This window comes from Danio rerio, chromosome 1, assembly GCF_052040795.2.
Source record: "Danio rerio strain M-AB ecotype USA chromosome 1, GRCz13ab, whole genome shotgun sequence".
Classification (NCBI taxonomy): Eukaryota; Metazoa; Chordata; class Actinopteri; order Cypriniformes; family Danionidae; genus Danio; species Danio rerio.
This window is the reverse complement of record NC_141021.1, coordinates 51,508,115-51,529,585: the sequence shown is the minus strand read 5'-3', so window position 1 is coordinate 51,529,585 and position 21,471 is coordinate 51,508,115. Positions and strand designations below refer to the sequence as shown.

The 21,471-nt window shown below is 35.9% G+C and overlaps 1 long non-coding RNA gene across 1 annotated transcript in view; it reads left to right on the top strand.

Moving 5' to 3' along the window:
• The window catches only part of LOC147847015 (uncharacterized), a 236,817-nt gene that overhangs the window by 42,488 nt on the left and 172,858 nt on the right, over nt 1-21,471 (top strand). The window contains exon 3 of the long non-coding RNA XR_015476965.1: nt 2,500-2,572. This is a non-coding gene — a long non-coding RNA (uncharacterized LOC147847015). The remainder of the gene's footprint in view (nt 1-2,499; nt 2,573-21,471) is intronic.

The window sequence follows — 21,471 nt, the reverse complement described above, 5'->3', positions numbered from 1 at the left end:
AGTATTTGTCATTATTAAGATTTTAGTCAGTATTTAAAGGTTCAAGACACCCAGGATTTTTATTATTTTTTTATTTTTACAGATTTGTGTGTGTTGAGCATCATTTAAGACAATGTTAGCACCTGTCAGCTTTAATTGTGGGGTAAACTGGATAGTTTTGAGCTTTTGTCAGCTAGTTTCATCTTCCGGGATTAAAATCATTTTCGGGGCGAGGTCAAAATCGGTGTCGTAGCGAGCATCTGCTAGTAGAGTGATGACGTGTCTGTTTCTCATCATTATTCATAGCAGAGTTTACTTATTCTATGAGAAGACACTCCTTTTTAAATATTCATGAGAGCGCATGCTTTCTGGAGGCAAGGCAGACCTGCCTAGCTGTGAGACCGTGTCTGCGCATGGCACGCAGTATTTAGCCGTTCATGAAGGGTTTGGTTTGTTGCATGCTTTTCCCTGCGATACTATCAGGGCCGATACAGCAAAGTTGTTGGTTTGCAGCAAGCAGTTTTGTCGGGAGAGCTTCTACGCGAATTGGAGAATTGCAGACTTTCTTTTATCAGTTGAGTTAATTACCATTCAGACACATCCCCTAAACCCATGCTGCTGTGTTCGCCCATGTTTAAATTCCTGCAGATTACCGGCAGGGCTAATGTTTGAAATAGATGAAATCTAATGCTATATCCACTGTGTCTGCATTCAAGGGATTGAGAAAGAGAGAAGTCCTTCTCATGTATAGTGTTCATATTAACAGGATTATCTTTATGAAGATATAACAAATTGTGGTTATGTGTATATGACATTACGAATAGCAGATGTTGCAGGGCATTAAATTACGGTTTATTTCTTTGCATTTTAACTTCATAAACTATAAAATCTTGAGTCTCCTCACGATTTGTGTCTCATTTTGTGAGCCTACTGACAACAGTTGTTCACTTCCTCCTTTTTCCCCTGGTCTGCCAGCCATGCCCACTTCCCCCTTTGCTTGCAGCGTTTCACATCTCGAAGCATTTTTTTACATTCTGAAGTAGACTAGAACCGAAAGAGGGAGGTTTCATGGCCCTTTAAAGACATTAGTCAGGTGTTTGTTCTCATACTGATCTTGTGTGTAGTACTAGATTCTTCTTCTGCTTGGTTCACACCAGACTTGGAGCACTACGTCACATGCTCTAGTTTACTCACCGAATGTTTTTCCCCCTCATCTGAATTTTTTTGCTTGAGTCCAATGATTTGGGTCGACATGATTGAATGAAAATCAATGCTTTTGTTACAAATGCATTCCACATTCCACATCATTTGCTCTAAACAACAATACTTTGGCTTTTATTTACACTTTTGAATTGACTTTGTAAATAATTTACTGGCACAGATACTTAATTATGTGTTTGGTATGAATCCAACATTACACAAATCATCCAAATCCTTTTGTTTTGCTTTGGTTTTTGACTGTTGTAGGCTCTGTAATAACTGAAACGACTGAACATAGTTATGTTACATATGGAACATGTAATGTGGTCAAAAGCTGCCTGAAACTACTTAAGATAGTTTCCTGAAAATAACTGCACTATAATAATAAAGGGGCCATTCTCATAGAACAATGTTTCTCAATCCCGTTCCTGGAGGACCACCAACACTGAATGTTTTGGATGTCTCATTTGTCTGTCACACCCATTTCAGGTTTTTCAGTCTCGGCTAATGAGCAGGTGATCTGAATCAGGTGTGTTTGGTTACGGAGACATTAAAAATGTGGAGCACTGGTTGTCCTCCAGGAACATGTTTGAGAAACACTGATAATAGAACACATCTTTGCATTTAAAAACGCAAGATGTAGCACTCAGGAGGAGCTTTGTAAAAAGCCTCCCTCCTCATTGTAAACATTAAATAAAACAGTTGTTATGCCAACTTGTTTCAATAAACAGAAGCTCGCAATGCGTTTTTTTTATTTTTATTTTATTCGTAACACCAGGTTTTTCTGATTGGTCCACTGCTTAGAAACTGACATCAATGAGTAGCACTGTGTGCAACACCCGATTCACACCGGGCATCAGCATCAACACTTCTCATTCACTTTGAATGGGTGACAATAAGCGCTGTCGAACTGAATTGTGGGTCCATTGATGCCACTTCAGCGCTGTTGCTTGTTGCAAAAGGTGGGAATTTCTCAACTTTCTAAAGGCCTTTTTAAATACACGGTCGATGTGTGCGAGGTGCTTCAAAAAATGTGACTTGCTAGTGTAAAAGTGACATACGTTCATTTAGCATGTTTACATAGAAATAAATATGGAAATGTATTCATTAGAATGGAAAAAACATTTTATGTGTGAATGACCTGTTAGAATGCTAATCAGCCAATCAGAATCAAGTGTTCAACCGCTCTGTGGTATAATATGAATGACTTAGCAATGCACAATATTACTTGCCCCCAACGACAGAGCGGTTGAGCTTCAGTGTTTGTGTGTACAATTGCATTTGTGCTCAATTGTGATTGTCTAATATTTGTTGTTACAGATCGCTGTGGAATACTTGATCCTGATTGGTCAGTTGCTGCATCCAGTGCATTGTTATCCCCTGATAACTGCTGGTAAGAACGTTTTTCACTTTTAAGAAACCATTTCACTTTTTATCTTCCACTTAAACAGGGACAGTCAGACAATTAGGGAATTAACACCAATAACTAGGAGAGATCTTAAAGTATTCTTTAATTTTAATCAGTATTGTTTTAAAAAATATTTTAAAAATACTTTCTTTAGAATAAGAAAATGTAACTCATAAACTATGCTTAAAATTGCTTTTTTACTACAAGAAACTGTAGTCTGTTCTCTAATTTTGATTTGATTTCCACTGTGTAAATCACACTTATGAAGACTATTCCATAGGGATGTAACGGTATTGTAAATACCGTCATACCGCAATATTAATTTTTTTCGATATTACCGTAGTCGCATGACTCGGTAAAACTATAGGTCTTCTGAGAAAATTTGCTCAGGCGAATGAAGCGAACGGGAGGTACCGGAAACTACAATTCCCATCAGCCCAGGCTTGGCCATAATCCCTTGCGGTCTGTTGTCGCTACAGATTCAGTAATGCGGAAATGGAGTGTGCTGCTAGAAGCAGGGATGAAAAAGAGCTGGAAAACCCTAAAGCGGGTGTTGTCGCCGCGCGCGTACTGAATAGTGGTGTTGTCGCGCGAGTTCTTATCAGCTGTGTTGTCGCGCGCGTTCTGATCAGCTGTGTTGTCGCGTGCGTACTGTAAAGTGGGGACGGAGGGTATGTCGCGTCACAGGGGCACTTTTGATCATTTTGGAAGGGAACTTTCTATCCAAGACTAAAAAGGGCATGTGCACTGCACAGGTTGAGCCCTGTGTGTGCACGTGCCTGCAAGTTGGGGAATACGACTAATAATCAGTCATGGGGACGGCAGAAACACAGCACACTGTTCAGATTGATGCAGACATGAGATCTCTATCTCACTCATGGCTTGTCCTCTCAAGTGGGGGAAAGACAATGCACAACGTTACCCACTGCTGTCAACCTGGGCCAAGTCATATCTCTCTTGTCCCAGAAACCTCAGTCCCAAATGAGAGGGTTTTTTTCTGTTGCAGGGGACATTGTAAATACCCAGAGATACCAGCTTTTACCAGATTATATATATATGATAATTTTCCTTTAAACCCATCTCTAAGTGAATGAGTGATTAAATGTTGAATGTGATGAGTTTTCAACAATACTAAATTGAAACTTTATTTTTTTACATGGTTTAATATTTTTTTGTTATTAAAATTGAAGTTCCTGTTTCAAAGCTTACAGATAGATGACTAATTTGTATGTCATTGACACTTTTGGCACTTTTTTTGGAGTATTTTCATAAGTTTTGTTTTTTCCTGTAAATGATTCAATAAATACCGTACCGTGACATTCATACCGAGGTATTACCGTACCGTGAAATTCTGATACCGTTACATCCCTACTATTCCATCTTCCATTTAATGCAGCTTTAATAAAAATATCAACATTTACATGTCACATATTCAAATGAGACTTCCAGAAGTCTTGCACCAGCCAAGCAACGTCCTCTGAGATGAATGGGAGTGTTATGGGATGCTTTCACCCACTTTTATAGATCCTCTCTTGAATGATTTACACATAAAAGGATGGGAAGAAAGCTGAAATGTTCTGATTCTCGAAAAATTTTCTTTTTTTTTTTTATTGTCTGCACAGATCAAACCCGGTTTCCTAACACCACAACACAAGCCATTCCCAATCCACAAGCAAAAACACACCAAAATACCCAGCTTACACATCACTGTCTGTGATATAAACCTAAAATATAAATTAATAATTGCATCAGCTTCTTGAGTTCATTTCGAAGGCTTTGCAGGGAGCGAGCAGACATTGCACTCCGCACGCACCATTCAGACCCATGTCCAATTCACACATACACGTGCAAACGCATATGAAACGGCCCGAGGGTGAACTTTCACTTCATTTAAACATTTTAAAACAGATGCGTCTCATAATTTGATAATTACACATCAGAGATTTGTATGCTTTTGAGCTATACAGTATGTGCAATGAATAATCTAAAACAACAAATCTGTTTTTCAAGAACAGCCAATTCCTTGAGGCAAAGTCCTTAGTCCACAAGGCATTGAATGCTTAAAAGGTGCCATAAAATGCATTGATACCATGTTAAATTGTTATCTGGTGTCTAACTAGAAAGCATGTAGCTTATATTAGTGCAGGAAATCTCCAGAAACTCGTTTAAGGTCCATTTCTATCCTTAGAAATTGCCCCTAATACAATACTGTCAGTTTTGACCATATTTGGATGTTACAATATACATGTTAAACTAACAAAAATACATTTAAACTGACATTATGCCTCTGGGGTTTCACTGAATACATTCTGAATCTGTATATCCTGCATTTTGCATTCTAATAAGCTGTAAGCAGATGGACATCCGTTTCACGAAACTGAAAATACAGTTCTGTTTTCAAAATAAAAGTCCATCAAAATTAGTTTATTACAAGTTTAGATAAACTTTGATATAATATAGGAGAAAAAAATATTGGTGTAATCTCTTTAGGAAACGTTGCAAAAGCTGCCTGGAGTGTGCATATTAATGGTAAAGTCTAAATAGGATACTGCTGTGGATACGCACATCAATATAGCATCATTTTTGTGGCACTGTATAACAATAATTCATACTTTTACAGTACTGTGAGGGTTGGGTTTAGGGTCGGGGTTGCGGTACACTGTAAAAAAAACAATTTATTGGGTAATTTAATAAATAAAATAATACACAGTACAGCTACTGTTTTCACATTACTGTAATGGTTCAGTTTAGGGTTAGGGAAGGGGTTGACGTTAATAAAATACAATTACTGGGAAATTTAATTAATAATATAAATAATTTTAGTTAACCACCCATATCTGATCTAGCAACAACCCATATTAATGATACCTAGTGGTCTGCATTTTGTTCTTGTTGGCCTGTTTGTCACCAGGATTTAGAGACACTGTTTGAGACACTAAACACTTACTATTTATCTATGCCTAACTATGTCTTGATTTTCATTATGGCACCTTTAAAAACATCTACAAATATGTGTGTGTGTGTGTGTGTTTGTGTGTTTTAGAAATTCTAAAACTAAAGATTGCACATATTATAAATGCATTGCGAACCGGTATAAAAATAGGTTGTCGGTGTTGATATTGTGAAACAAGCACAATCTGCCCGTTCTTATCTATCCGGTGATGAATAGTAGATGTGAATTGCGAACGCCCGAGGGGCCGAGACACACTTTTGTGGAATTTTCTGTTTACACAACAGAGAGGAAGGTGCAGTGGCTGTAATCTCTTTGCAAGCCCATTTAGCTGTAAACCCGGTGTACAACAAACTTAAAAATTCAGTTTGTAGGACGGAATGAACGGAGCACGCACAAATGAAAAATCAGCATGCAGTCTGGCTGAAGAAATGTCTTAATCTAAGAGCATGATTATAATATAATAATGCATAGGCATACCATTATGACATAATGACTGCTCAATGTGTATGTTCGCAAGCTGAATATATGCATTGGAAATTAGATCCATGGCCAAATTTGTTTACCAGCTTTTGCAAGTACAAACATGTCTAATCTTCACAGGGAATGCCGTAGGGAGGCGTGCATAGTTTATTATGCTTTTAAGATCTGCTATATGATGCTTGTAACCACAGCACTTAGATAAAAACACACTCTCATATTTACGGAGTAGGATTTTCTATGCAAGCAAAATAAAAAGTTCATCTCGCCACACATCCCCATGTTTCCGTTTGAATTTATTCATTCATTCATTTTCCTTCGGCTTAGTGCCTTATTTATCAGGGGTTGACACAGTGGAATGAACTGCCAACTATCCCAGCTTTGGATTGTGTGGGAAACCAGAGCACCCGGAGCAAAACCACCCCAACGCGGGGAGAATATGCAAACTCCTTACAGAAATGCCAAGCCCAGTCGGCACTCGAACCAACAGCGTTCTTGCTGCGACAGTGCTAACCATTGAGCCACCATCCTGTCTTTTTTTGCACTTAATCAAATGATATTTTACAATTTATTAATATACAATGAGATCTCTAATCTGTTTTTCAGCATCGGTATAAAATTCAGATCATAACTCTGAGGTCCTTGGAGAAAATATAATATATATTTTTTTCCAAAGCACTTCTATTCATGACCTTCATCGCATACTATTACTGAAGCTTCTTCATTGCATAGTATTACTGAGGTTTCTCTGTCTGATGTGTGCATATGTTGTTATTACACCGTATCGTGTTTGATCTTTTTGACAACTGGTCCAAAAACAGTGTGTACTTCTGGAATCTAATCTGATGTAACAAAGAGAATTGTTGCACTAGGGGGTGAATCTAGTGGGGAATGCAGCAGCTTTGTCTAGCCATCTGAAACACATTTTACTTTTGCCAAAACACCTTTTTTTTCTCCCATTTTATAGATTTTTTTTCTTTGTGTTAATTTATTTTGTGAAACTTAACTTATATTTAGAATTGCATTCATACAGAGTACTTTTTACTTATGCTCTTTTGTTAAAAACTATATTAAATGTTTATAATTAAACAGGAGAAATACAGTTAAAAGGGGATTATTGTACTTTATAATAATGGCAACAACAACAATAATAATAAGAATAGTATTTTTTATTATTAATAATAATAATTATAATAATAACAACAAAATAATAGTTATTATTATTATTATTATTATTATTATTATTATTATTATTATCATTAGTAGTAGTAGTAGCAGTAGCAGTAGTTTTAATAATAATAGTAATAATAATAATAGCATTATTTAATTTTAGAATTAATGAATGTTGCTGTTAATATTATTTTTTTATACAATATTATAAGAACAATGACTTAAAAAAGAGAATGACATTCAAAAACAACAACAAAAACAATGATAATAATAATAATAATATTTATTATTATTATTATTATTATTATTATTAATAATAATAATAATAGTAATAATAATACCGATATAAAAAAACTATTATGGTTGTTGTTGTTGTTATTATTATTATTAGTATTATTAGTAGTAATAGTAGCAGTATTAGTCGTTGTTGTTGTTGTTGTTGTTTTTGTATTAACTGTTATTATTATTATTATTATTATTATTATTATTATTATTATATATATTTTTATTATTAATTATAAACATCAGACTCATTTTTGGTGTTTAATATTCATGATGTAAAGCACTTCTTTGATTCATTTGATCATCTCAAATTAGTCGGATTTCATACAGGTAATTCTGTTTTATTTACTGGATTGCACAATTGTGATCCTGGAATACAAAACCGGTAATAAGTGTCTTTTTTATAGTATATTTTGTTAGGATTAGACAAATTTTTTCTGAAATACAACTAGATGAAAATCTGGAATCTAAAGGTGAAAAAAAAAAAAAAAAAAAAAACGAGTTTAAGGTTGTCTAAAGAAAGTGCTTAATGCACATTACTAATCAAAAATTAAAGATTTGGTATATTTACAGTAGGAAATGTAATAAATGTCTTCATGGAACATGATCTTTACCAACAGTTGAAGTCAGAATTATCAGCCCTCTTATACGTTTTTTTTCCTTTTTCAAATAATTTGCTAATGATGTTTAACAGAGCAAGGAATATTTCACAGTAGTTTGTATAATATTTTTCTTCTGCAGAAAGCAAAAAAAAAAAAAAAGTCTATAACTGACGTTTATTTATAAACTAATTTTGAGCGGATCACGTGCTTATGATTGACCACGGCTAGTCCTGCATTTGCTATCATATGATTTACCAGGCGAATCCAAACATACATAAACAACCAGCTTTTTTACCTTCGTCATCTTCGTCTTGAATAATCCACCCCTACTCCCCCTCTTTTCTAGATTCATTCCGCCGTGGCAACCGCTAATGATCAAGAAATAGACCAAACAAACAATTTCACGGGAGCTCTCGAGACATACCTGAGCTCAGACTCCTCTCTTTCCCGATGAAGCTTGTCTAGTTAACCTATTTACCTATAGTTAAGCCTTTAAACAGCAAATTAAGATACATAGTATCTAGTAAAATATTATGTACTGTGATCTTGGCAAAGATAAATCATTATTAGAAATAATTAGTATTAGATATAGTATAATATTAGAAATTAGTTATTTAAACTATTATGTTTAGAAATGTGTTGAGAAAATCTTATTTCGATTTCCAGAAAATTGGGGAAAAATATACAGGGGGGCTAATGATTGAGGAGGGCTGATAATTCTGACTTTTGTCACATAAAAAAGATAATTATTTTGACTATTTATGGCTATTACTGGTTTTGTGGATCACAATTCAGTCCACATTTTCTGCATTTCACACATTGCAGTGCTTCAAGATTTACTTTTCTTTCCCTCACTAACCTGATGAAATACATTAGCAGGCTGGAGTTCAAAACCATCTAATGTTCAGCCTGTTCAGACTGCCAGGAAAGCAGTGTCAGGGAAAGGCTACGCGCGACAGATTTTTACCCCAAGGGCAGTGTCTCTGCCACCCAATTTCAGGCCTGCTGTTTTCCAAGCCTTCCTGGCTCTGGTTTATCCTCGCTGTCTGAATCATTTTGGGTTGCTGATGGGGCTTTGGTAATTGTGATATTCTCCGAAATGTAGGCGAAAGAGTAAAACAATGTGGACAACTCTACTTTGAGGGATGGTGTGGTGGTCCGGGTGTTCCATTAATTAATCAAGCTCAGTCTGGTGGTTTTCAATACCAGGAGACAGATTTTATTGAAGATAGTCTGAATTCAATAAGTGATTTGACAATCTGAAGTCTTCCCTCAGAGCAATCTAAACAATCAGTTATTTTTTCTCCCCCACCTTCATGTCTTCACATCTTGTTGACCATCTGAGCATGTGTCCCTTTGGGTCTAGTATATGTTGAATGTACAAGTGCTTAGAGTTACGCTTCTCATTGTGTTCTCGACATTGTCTTCAAAAGTCTATATAAACACTCACTGGCCACTTTATTAGGTAAACCTGTCCAACTGCTCCTTAATGCAAATTTTTAACGCATTTAGGCATGTAGACATGGTCAAGACGGTCTGCTGCAATTTAAACCGAGCATCAGAATGGGAAAGAAAGATGATTTAAGTGACTTTGAACTTGGCATGGTTGTTGGTGGCAGACGGGCTGTTTTGAGTATTTCAGAAACTGCTGATCTACTGAAATTTTCATGCACAACCATCTCTAGGGTTTACAGAGAATTGTTCAAGCTGATAGAAAGGAAACAGTAACTCCAAATAACCACTCGTTACAAGTAAGATGTACCTTATAAAGTGGCCTGTGAGTGTATGTTTATCTCTCTATAGATATACAGTAAGTGACAGTTCAAAGTGACCACTACCACCGCATGTGAAGCCACCATTCGACAAACGGATTCGCAAAATATTTTCAAGTGTAACAGCAGTTTGCAACTATGCCACCAAGAGGAACAAAGGGACTGGATGCGAATAAACAGAAATATCCAGTAGCTGCTTGTAAATGAAGATGACATAACGAAACAAATCATTATAATTCCTTTATAAATAAGGAATTCAACTTGTAAGTGTTTACATGATGCTACAATAATTCGGTCATGTGTCACTCACTCTCCTGAAAGCCTTTCACAGATGTAGCTTCATATTGGGTATTTTAAATATACGATAATTCTCTGGCAAGCTCCTCATAACTTTCTTTTTCTGTAATTTTCCTTACACATTTCTCTGCAGGCCACTAGTCTTACACAAATACCACAGTTTTCTCAAGACACCTTGGTTAAACTGCGTGTTTTAAGAATAAAAATCTTCTTCAATGGCTGTGCGTTAACTCTGTCTTGTTTTTTTTTTTTGGCAAAATGGGCAGCCCGCAGCATGTCTTTCTGCTCTGCCCTGATGGATAACAACTTAATGAAGCCAAACACGAGTCTGAATGGTGTCTCAAATCTCACGCTACTTATCTCTGTCCGACATCACTCCACAATGTGACAGTCGTCATCCTGACAGTTCACTTCTATGGCCGTCTGCAGGTTCAGACTGAAGCGAATCATGGAGTCTTTGAAAGACGGGGCAGAAAAATCACAAATGAGATCTCTTTAGTCTGTGCTTTTTCTTCCTCAATCTCTATAAAAAAGTTCATAGCTTAACTGAGGAGTCCTCAGAGAAAATCTAACCTGCTGTGGAATACAATGTTTTTCAAAATGCTTCTGTTCATTTTGACCTTCATCAAATTAAATATTACTGTAGTTTCACACTCTGATTTTTATTTTTTTTTTGTTGGTTATTGAAAATCAGGCCAAAAAAAGTTGGTAGTGGTTCAAGTACTTCAGGAATCTAATCTGATGTAACAGAAAATAAACTCAAGTGAAGAATCTATTGTGCACTGTAGTAGCAGTGCAAATGATCAGACAAACATCAAGTCAAAGAATAGACTGGTGTTGGGTTTTTTTACAACTATATTTTGTGTTATGTGTGTCACTTGAACATATTAATTATCTTTTAAGATTAAAAACCTTTGTTCAAAAAATCAATCAATCAGTCAATCAACCAATCTAAAGCCTCCTTTCCACTGCACACGACAAGCGGCAGACCGGAAGTCCAATGGGGAGTAGTCCAGGAGCTTTGTAGAGTTCCGATCTTATTCGTATGCGGACAATTTAAATCCGATTTGAGCTGCGGATCCGTTGAAATAGTTGAACTCCTGCGACTAGACCGTATGCGAACAGCCGACCGGATGTGATGTATTCCAGTGTTGTACAAGCAGGTCCATGCGCGCGAGATAGGAAATACTAGTTTTATTGTTTATCCACTTCAGGCCTGAATTATGTTCCAAATTTCAGATAAATGGGATGTCATGGGATGTCCATTGTAATGGACGCAGGGTCTGAAGGGGTTATTTTTTGAATCAGCAAAAGTCTATATTAATAAACATTCTGTTCAAAAATGTAAATAATAAAGTAATAAAAATATACTTTTTTAGTGTCGTCTCCACATCCCCTTCAATATTTTTAGCGGCCTATGAGTTTCTAGTATTCATTCATTCATTTATTCAACCACTGTGAACGTACAGAGAATAAAGGCTCTTGCTTTTGCCCTCGTTTATTTCGGACACTGTGAGAACAGCTTTTCTCCCATGGTGCACGTCAGAACTGAAAATTCAGTGCGACTGCCACAAGGGGGCGTGTTCTGACAGTCATGTCCAAATATCGTGTGCTGTGGAAAGGCGGCTTAACAATCCTGCATTGGTATAGCAAATTACTGAACAAAAAACTGGTAATCAAGCCAGCACGTCTGGTATTTTATGGGTTTAAATCTCAATATATTATTTTTATACAATATATTGTTTCAAACTATTAAATGAAATACAGAAACCTGTTAATTAACAAACAGTGAAGTTTACAGTTTGTTTCATGCAGTTTATAAAGTCCACAGACATCCTTTCATAATACTTCTAAAACTAAAATGTCAATTGGAAACCTATTTCCATCCTAATAATGCTAAAAGTCATCAGTGATATTAAAGGTGTTGTATGTAAGTTTTTGACTCTTCTAAAGCATAAAAAAAAACATAATAGGTTTGCAGATTTTTAGGAAACATGCTAACATGCTGAACGTTCTTGTTTATCTGAAAAAATGCTCAAGTCAGATATTCTGCTTTGAAAATGTGCGATATGTGACAGAGCGGCTGTCTTTGTTTTGGTCATTTAACCCGCCCACTGCCAGTTAAGCCAATTATATTTCAGCACTCCTGGTTGCCTTTGTGAAAAACAGTGTATTTCATTCAGGCATGAAGGCTCTTAAAGCATCCGAGACCGAAATGCGACCTCCGGTGGACAGTAACAGCCTCCGAAATGAGACGCAGATTCGAGTTCCACATGAGGTGTATAATAATAATATGAACAAACATTAGCTGAGCAGGTTACATTCTAACCCCGTGTCCCAACAACGCGCTATACGTCATGAGATTTGCAGTGATTAGCAACGGGCTGTTTGCAGCAGACGACATGTCAGAAATTTAAACACAGCCATTCAGAAGCACAGAATAGTGCACTTACTGCACTCCAGCGTAAGGTTTATAACCCCTTCAGACCCTGCGTTAATTACAATGGACATCACATGACATCACATTTTTCTGAAATTTGGAACATAATTCAGGTCTGAAGGGGATAATCTAACTAATACATAATAAACCTCTGACATTATTAAATGTACATGCTGAATCACTGATGTGTGTAGGCTTGCACTGAGTCACAGTTCTAAAGTTCAATTTCAAATGGTTTATTTTCAAGATCTGAGGTGAACAATCTGCTGCTGCTTCCACTAGTATGGCAATACGTCATGTAAAATGGCATTCAAACTCACATTATTAGTATTTAACATTAAAGAACATAAGTGTAGTTGAGGTGACTTGCAGCTGAACAACAGAAGACTGACAAGAAATAGAAGCCGTTTCTAATACATTAATTTAAGGTGTTAGTTAAAACAAAAAACAATTTTAATAGGGAAAATAATTCTTATATTGCGTGCCATTGCTTTTATTTGGAACACAATTTAAATCATCCATTAGGCTCAATAGTCAGGCTCACTTCTGTTGGGGTCGTCAATCTGGCAGCCTACGCTTGCGTGTGTTTTGTTCACTGGGTGTCAAAACTTGCATACTGCACCTTTAAATTAGGAACAAAAGGACACTTTCACTGAAGATTTGACTTTTGAGATGATCCCAGTAGTCTGATTACTACTAATTATAATGTCTACAAAAATAATAAACATTTAAAAAGTTACAATTAAACCATTCAAAATTTGAGTGTTCTCCATGGGATTAAATGCCCTTTGGAATATCCACTACACACAATTTGTTGTATTTGTTTCAGCGCAAAGAACAGGCGAATAAAATTTCAGGAAATATAAAAGATGATCATCCTCAAGGTCACACAACCTACATGAAGTCCAAAGCTTCATCCTGCATTAATATCAGCATAACCCAGAGCGAGATTCATCTGACCCCCACAATGGCAGAACTCAGTGAGGCATCAGACTCCAGCTGTTCTGCCCTCTCTGACTACTGTACACTATCATTTACACTGCAAATAACCTTACAAGGATACTTAGGATATTATAGAGACGTACGGCTCTAAAAAACCTTCAGCACTTTTCTATATTATAGAGCAGAGAGTTCTGGCTCTCATTTTCTGGTTGGAAAAAAGACTATTTGAAACTTTTGACTATTTTGCAGTGCGTACAAATGCATTTTGCACAGTATAAAAAATAATTAAACCTGAAAAATGCTAATAAAACTAATATTATTGGACATTTTAGTATTTCTGTTTTAAAATTAAATGTTTAAATCACTGTATTAGTTCTACTGTATATTTGCCGGTACTTTTGATTGTTAAAATCATTATTTCTATCTAATTTTTGCAAGAGGCCATATGTATTTTATTATATTTTTTATTATATTGTGATAACTCATAGTTACAATCCATAACTATATAATATTTTCTGCAAAACAACAGTCTTATATAGATGAAAAACATAAATACTTGAAAAATTTGCTTTTAAATAATGATAATATAGTCATTTATTACATAATAATTAATTAAATATTACTATAATGTCAGTATAATATTAATATATAACCCTTATTATTATTACTAATATTTTATATATGTATGTATATATATATATATATATATATATATATATATATATATATATATATATATATATATATATATATATATATATATATATATATATATATATATATATATATATATATATATATATATATATATATATATATATATATATATATATATATATATATATGTATATATATATATATATATATATATATATATATATATATATATATATATATATTATTATTATTATTATTATTATTATTATTATTAATAATAATAATAATAATAATTAAATACACAAATAAATAAATAAATAAATAAATAATCTGCTTGTTAGGTGTGACGTCATCTAAAGCGGCTACGGGGTCCAAGTGCTCTATCAAACTTTATGTGAAGGCTCAAAAATGGTAATAACTTTTTATTTTTTATTTATTTATTTTTTTAAATAAGATACTCTTTAAGAAAGGTTTTTTTCCTTAGTGTTTTGACATACAAATTGTGTCTTCAGTTATAGCTCCGAGAGAAAACCCACACCAAAACGGGGAGAACATGCAAACTCCTCACAGAAATGCCAACTGACCCAGCCGATGTTCAAACCAGCGACCTTCTTATTGTGAGGCGACAGTACTAATCACTGAGCCTTAAAACTTAAAACTTAGACAAATGTCTAAACTTAAGTATAACATGAATAAATTAAGTATACTGTTTAATTTGTTAACATCAACAAACTGTACAAACTCTCATTAACGCGACTTAATTAGCTTATGCTCAACTGGATCAGAGAGATATCAAAAAACAAATATCAAAGAGCTGATATCAAAACCTCTACTAACGAGTGCTCCTCAAATGGTGTAGTTAATTTTTTCTTCCTCTCTTTCCATAAAATCACAATTTTCACTTGGAGCCATTCAATCAAATCTAACAGCTTGATTAATTGAGTCTGGAGCTTAAACCCTGCAGATGTGCTGGAATAGGTCAGGATGAATGCGCGAGGCATGAGGATACAGATCCGGCCTTAAATTGTCACAGTGTCCTTGTCCGTGCCAATTGAAGACTTAAGCCGAGGGATAAGAAAGTGTGCGCACGCATGTATCAAAGCGCCGGACAAATACAGCGACGGTGCCCGGATTCCAAATGAGCCAAAATGCAGGAGCGACGCTCACTTTGATAAACACACTGGCTGCTTTTTTCTTTTTTTTTTTTTTTTTTTTTTTTAGATCACCCTGTTTTGCATATCAAGGACTTTTCAGCCAGGGCCAAATGTCACTTTTGGAAAAACTCTGTAAACCACTGACAGCTGCTTCTTAATTTGATCGCCATTGTTAATATGTGCGGCTCATGCTTAAAGAAACAAAGCGTAAATCAAAGGCGTCTCGAAATAGTTAACAGCGGGATACGACGACCGTGTCTGCATGAATATTTATGCATTTAATTATGTGCAGGGGCTTGTAAAAGTGTGTTTGTATGTGTGTGTGTTTGTATATATATATATGTAAATGTATGTATGTATGTATGTATGTATGTATGTATGTATGTATGTATGTATATATATATATATATATATATATATATATATATATATATATATATATATATATATATATATATATATATATATATATATATATATATATTAGGGGTGTAATGGTTCAGAAAAATTTTGGTTCGATATGACAGTGGTGTCACAGTTCGGTATGTTTTCGATACAGCAAAAAAAGAAAAAAGCCAGAGAATTTCTCTGATTTAAATTTACCGACCCTATTATTAGTTAACAATAATAACTGCTGTGTTCTCACGGGTGGTGTCTGATTTTGCACTGAAGATATTGACATATAACTTATTTTTTGCATACGTCATCTTAATAGCATTAATGATCTTTTTATAAGCTGCAATATTAGTTTTATCTTAGTGAATGCATGCTTTTTAGTGATGGTGAACACGATATTAGTTGCACAATTGACAGCATCGTGATGATTAAATGAACGATTAAATAACGTTAGAACATCTCGTGCTTAAAATGTGTAGATGAGGCAAACACTGTTACCTGAAAACTCGGTCCCACCCGCTTTACGGTGAATAGCTTTAGTCATTTTCATAGCAGACTTTAACCACTGAAGGACTTTTATCCACTCTTGAAATATGTAAATGCTGGATTGGCATTCATTACATGATTTCTAATTAGATGTCATTATTTGTAACTTTAGGAGGTTTCTAAAACTAAATCTGTCGTTGTTTTCATTCTCTGTGATTGACAGCTGAGATTAACCAATCCATTCGCATTCTGTTCTAGCACAGTGGACCAACAAGAAGAGCCTGAAGGTGGGGGCAAGCATTGCGGGCTTTGTTTACTGCAAGTTGACATGTCAACTGTTTTTTAAACCACTCCTGAGTGCTGCGTTTGGCGTTTTTAGGTGCAAAGATGCTTGTGTGACCTTGTATGAAGATTAATGTGTGAATGCCTCCTAATTTTGCGCAGAGTGAACATATTGCTGTGAAAACTGGTCGCACGACATCAGTTTTATGCAATCGCACAAATGCTACAAAATATATTTTGACTCGCATAGATAAAATTTCGGTCGCAGATGCGACCAAAACGGTCGCAGATGCGACCAAAACGGTCACAATATCGAGCCCTGACTCATATCCACAGCTTTGAATGTACCGAAACCAAAGTGCTCCCAAACGCCAGACCTGCTGTTGGTTATAGGAGGATTACATTAACTTGCAGCGTTTGCCTGACTGGAGTAGTGTTTTGAGGTGGGCGGGGAAGGCAGCATGTTGCCTGTAAAGTCATTTTGGATGTCTTGTTGAGCGTTGTTACACTGAAAACATTATATTTTGTACACTCAATCTCTTTTATCTTTTTAAATATTAGTCTGAATCGTTCGGTCCGAAAGTCTTAATACAAATACGCATATCGTTACACCCTATGCACCAATATACGTTTCTGGAGATTGTGAAATAGAACCCAGGAGGTACATACTTTGGAGGTTTTGTTTTTGCAAATCCAGGGCTGATGTGTATGCTTTTTCAGATCTCAAATTTATCTGGCGAATGCCATTCCTGCCTGCTGTTCTCGCGTAAGTCCGCTGTCGACTGACGGACTGACTGATTAACCAATCCCCCGCCCACCCTCTTCCCTAAACTTAACCGACAGTGTTTTCAAAAGCAATGCAGAAAAAGAAAAGCCTGATTTTTACCATGTTTTTACATCTTACCACGTTCTCACTCTGTTATTTAATTGTTTATTGTATTTTTTGTTTTCTGTTTTTGTTTACCTGCTTTCAAGAGTTTGCACTTAGATATTGCTTTATAATAATAGCAGGTTTGGCATGCTGTCCCAGAAGAGAACCCTGAGCTCGGAGAAAATTGAGCCCAGGGCTCCTGCTTGCTCTGAACATGTAAGGGGAGTACGAGATCAGGTTGTTCTTGAGAGCTCCCCCTGTTAAAGGAGAGAAGGGGGAGATGAGGTGGATGGGGGTTTCTTTGGAAAACGAAGATAAGGGGGTAGTTTTAGCCAGGCTACTTATAGTGAGTTTGGATTAATCTGGTTGGCTAACTAGTAATTATAGATGAGAGGCCAGCTGCAATCAATCATATCATGTGCTCCTCTCGAAATTAGTTTGTAAAAGTAAAGTTCTGGAACCTTTCTTCGCTGGACTCGAACCTAGTAGTTGTGGTCAGCTCCTCTCTGTGTCTCAAGTCCACCGGCATACATGGCGAGCTAATGGGCTGAAAAGCTGTCTACACGGAAATAAGCGGTTAACTAGTATTGTGAAAAGAAACAGAAGCCAACATCAGCGTCAAACCGCCTCGTAGCGTTTGTTTTAAAGACGAAATGCAGCTCTGGCTACATTATTCACGCTCTACCAAAATGCTTACAGAGGTATGCTTTCAAAATGTGCCTGTGTTGATAAATATTTAAGGATTAACTTGTGCTTTATTTAACATATCAGCTGCTTCTTAACATCATTAAGGCGATTCAAAGTTCCCAGATGTACCGGTGTTATTTAGTGGTTGTTATATAGGAATAGCCCACCTTAGAATGTTGTGAATGACCCATTAGAATAGAGTATTTCAGACATCTGTGTACACATAAACTCAAAACTAACCATATTGATTTTGTTAGCTCACATTACTAGCTTTGTGGTGTTCATCTTTGCATGTCATTAGGAATATTTTTTTTGTTCTTATTTAAAATTGAAATCTGAAAATGCGTTTCTTGTTTGTTTTAGATTACATCTGTCTGACATATTGGGCGTGGCTAACATATTTATCCACACCCCCCCCCAACAGTTAGTGTTAACAACAAACAGAAATGCTGAGGAGGACGAGGTGTCTGTTACATTGTAATAACTCTCCCTAAACCCTTTTCCCAATATTTTTGAATGAAATGCCTACTTTACCACATACAATCAGCAGTAAAAAAAAAAAAAAAGAAAAAAAAAAAGAGCCACTAGCACTGTTTTCTCATTTAAGATCTTGTTTCACTCAGAAATGGTCGTAGCTTCCGGGTTATGTAGACTTTAACCAATTATTCGAGAATTAACCATGTAGAATTAACCAATGTAAACTAATGGGATAACATGACATTTAGAAAAGTAGTTGACTTGTTTTACCATGAATACATAATAATAATAATAATAATAATAATAATAATAATAATGATAATAATAATGATAATAATAATAATAATTATTATTATTATTGTTATTCATTTTAGTTGTAATGTTAAATCGTATCTCCACACACACAACTTTATATAACGTGAACATTCCCTGTTGAATGCCTAATTAAAGTCATAAACATTCAAGCCGACATATCACTTTCACAAAACTCAACAAAACCACTGACAGCTGACTCGCAAACCACCAACACGGCTCGCACACACAGACATTGTTAATACACGCTTAAAGAAACAAAGCGCAGATCAAAGACGTCTCATCTCGGTTTTCATCATATCAGCGGGATACGACGACCACGTCCGCATGAATGTTTATGCATTTAATTAGGTATGCGTAGGGGATCATCGAAGAAGCATTAGGAAAACAGATGTAAGTAAATCTGCGCGGGTATTTCTCCCAACAGATTAATTAAATCAAACACTGCACTCCACATAATCTCACTAATAGCCCCCTTGACTGTAGACACTTCAGAGACGTCTCCCAGCGGAGGCTCGCAGCTTAGAGAACTGCACTCGCAGCGCTGCCTGGGAATCTGCTTTCTTTCCCAATCCTTAATACGCCACTTCTTGACCTTGATTTGTTTTGTAATTTTATTCCTGTTTGGCGCATCTTTAGACTTTTGATGAAACTGACATTGAGAGCGAGAGCAGCCAGTGGGAAGAAAAAAGAAAAAGTGGTTGAATATTTTATGAAGGAAATCATTATTTTAATCTACAACCAACATATGATGGTTTTGAAATGTTTACTTTTGGATAGGATATGGAATAAGTTTAAATTTAGTCTTAATTTACTTATTTTCAAAGCATTGGATGGAGTTTTTTTGACACTATAGGAAGACAATAGTCACAATCTGTTTGATATCAATTTTCTTCAATATATCATTTTTCTTTCACAGAAGAAAGTTGTGTATCTTTTGAACAACCTGAGATATAAAATGGTGACAATTGTCATAATTTTTTAGAAATTAAAAATTGATGGTGGTGATGCTTTTGATAATTATATCAAATAATAATCACTTTAAAAATTAAAAATAATTTGCTGCAAATTTTTTATTTAATTTAAAGCTGAATATAGTGTAATTTATTTGAGACGAACCAAACAGAATAGGATGGGAAATTTTAATTATATACAGATGAAGTCAGAATTATTAGCCCCCCTAAAGTATTAGCCCCCATTTATTTTTTCCCCCCAATTTCTGTTTAACAGAGAGAAATGTTTTTTTTCAACACATTTCTAAACATAATAGTTTTAATAACTTATCTTTCACATCTGATTTATTTTATCTTTGCCATGATGACAGTAAATAATATTTTACTAGATATTTTTAAGACAGCTTTTCACTTTTCTATACAGCTTAAAGTGACATTTAAAGGATAAACCAGGTTAATTAGGTTAACTAGGCAGGTTAAGGTAATTAGGCAAGTTATTGTATAATGCTGGTTTGCTCTGTGGACTAATGAACAAAAATATAGCTTAAAAGGGCTAATAATATTGTCCTTAAAATGGTTTTTAAAAATGTAAAACTCCTTTTTTCTAGCCAAAATAAAACATATTAGACTTTCACCAGAAGAAAAAATAATATCAGACACACTGTGAAAATTCCCTCGCTGTGTTAAGCATAATTTAGGAAATATTTAAAAAAGGAAAAAAAAAATAAAAATCAAAGGGGGGCTAATAATTCTGACTTCAACTGTATCTGAAGTGCCAGGGTTGTTGGTGGGGAAAGGACGCCTGTTGGTGAGCGACAGTCCAGGGCGGGAATGGAGGGGGATAGTCCAGGGCAGGTTCAATGGGCAGGGGGCCAGGGTGGAGCCGGAGGGACCATCCAGGGTGGCAGAGAAACACCCCAGGGAGGAGCAGGAGGATGATCTAGGGGGGATCGGTCAGGGGCAGCAAGGCAGGAGGCCTGTGGGGAGCCGACTGAAAAAGAAGTCTTGGTGGTCCAGATAGGGCAAGCAACCAGGCTAGAGCTGGCAGGGCAAGGCGTCTAAGTGGTGCAGGCAGGGCAAGGAGACAGGTTGGGGCCGGCAGGGCAAGACATCTGGCTGGTGCAGGCAGGGCAAGCAGCTGGGCTAGAGCTGGCGGGCCAAGGCGACTGGGTGGTGCAGGCAGGGTAAAGAGCCAGTCTGGGGCCGGCAGGGCCAGGTGTCTGGGTATTGCAGGCAGGGGAAGAGAAGAACGCAGAACTAAAATGCGTTTTATTCATTAGAAAAATAAAACAAAAATCTAACAAAAAAATCACCTGAGGGGGAAAAACACTACTAAAACATTAAAACAAACTTCACTGGACTGGCAAAGAGAAGCAGGGCTGAGCAGGGCAGGGCACAACATAATAGACAAGACAGGACCATCAAAACAAGAATTAACAAGACCGAAGTGGCAGAATCCTGACTATATATTGATTATATACATTTAATCCATGGTCTGTTGAAGTTCTTGATTGATTGGTTGGAGATAGTTCTCGTCAGTTTTGATTACAGTTCGAAATAAATGCGCTTCCCCCCAAACATTTGTTGTACCTATGGCAACTGCTACACTGTAAAAAAAAAAAAAAAAAAAAGTTGACTCAACACTGTAAAGCAACTTTCTGCAAAGCTTTTATT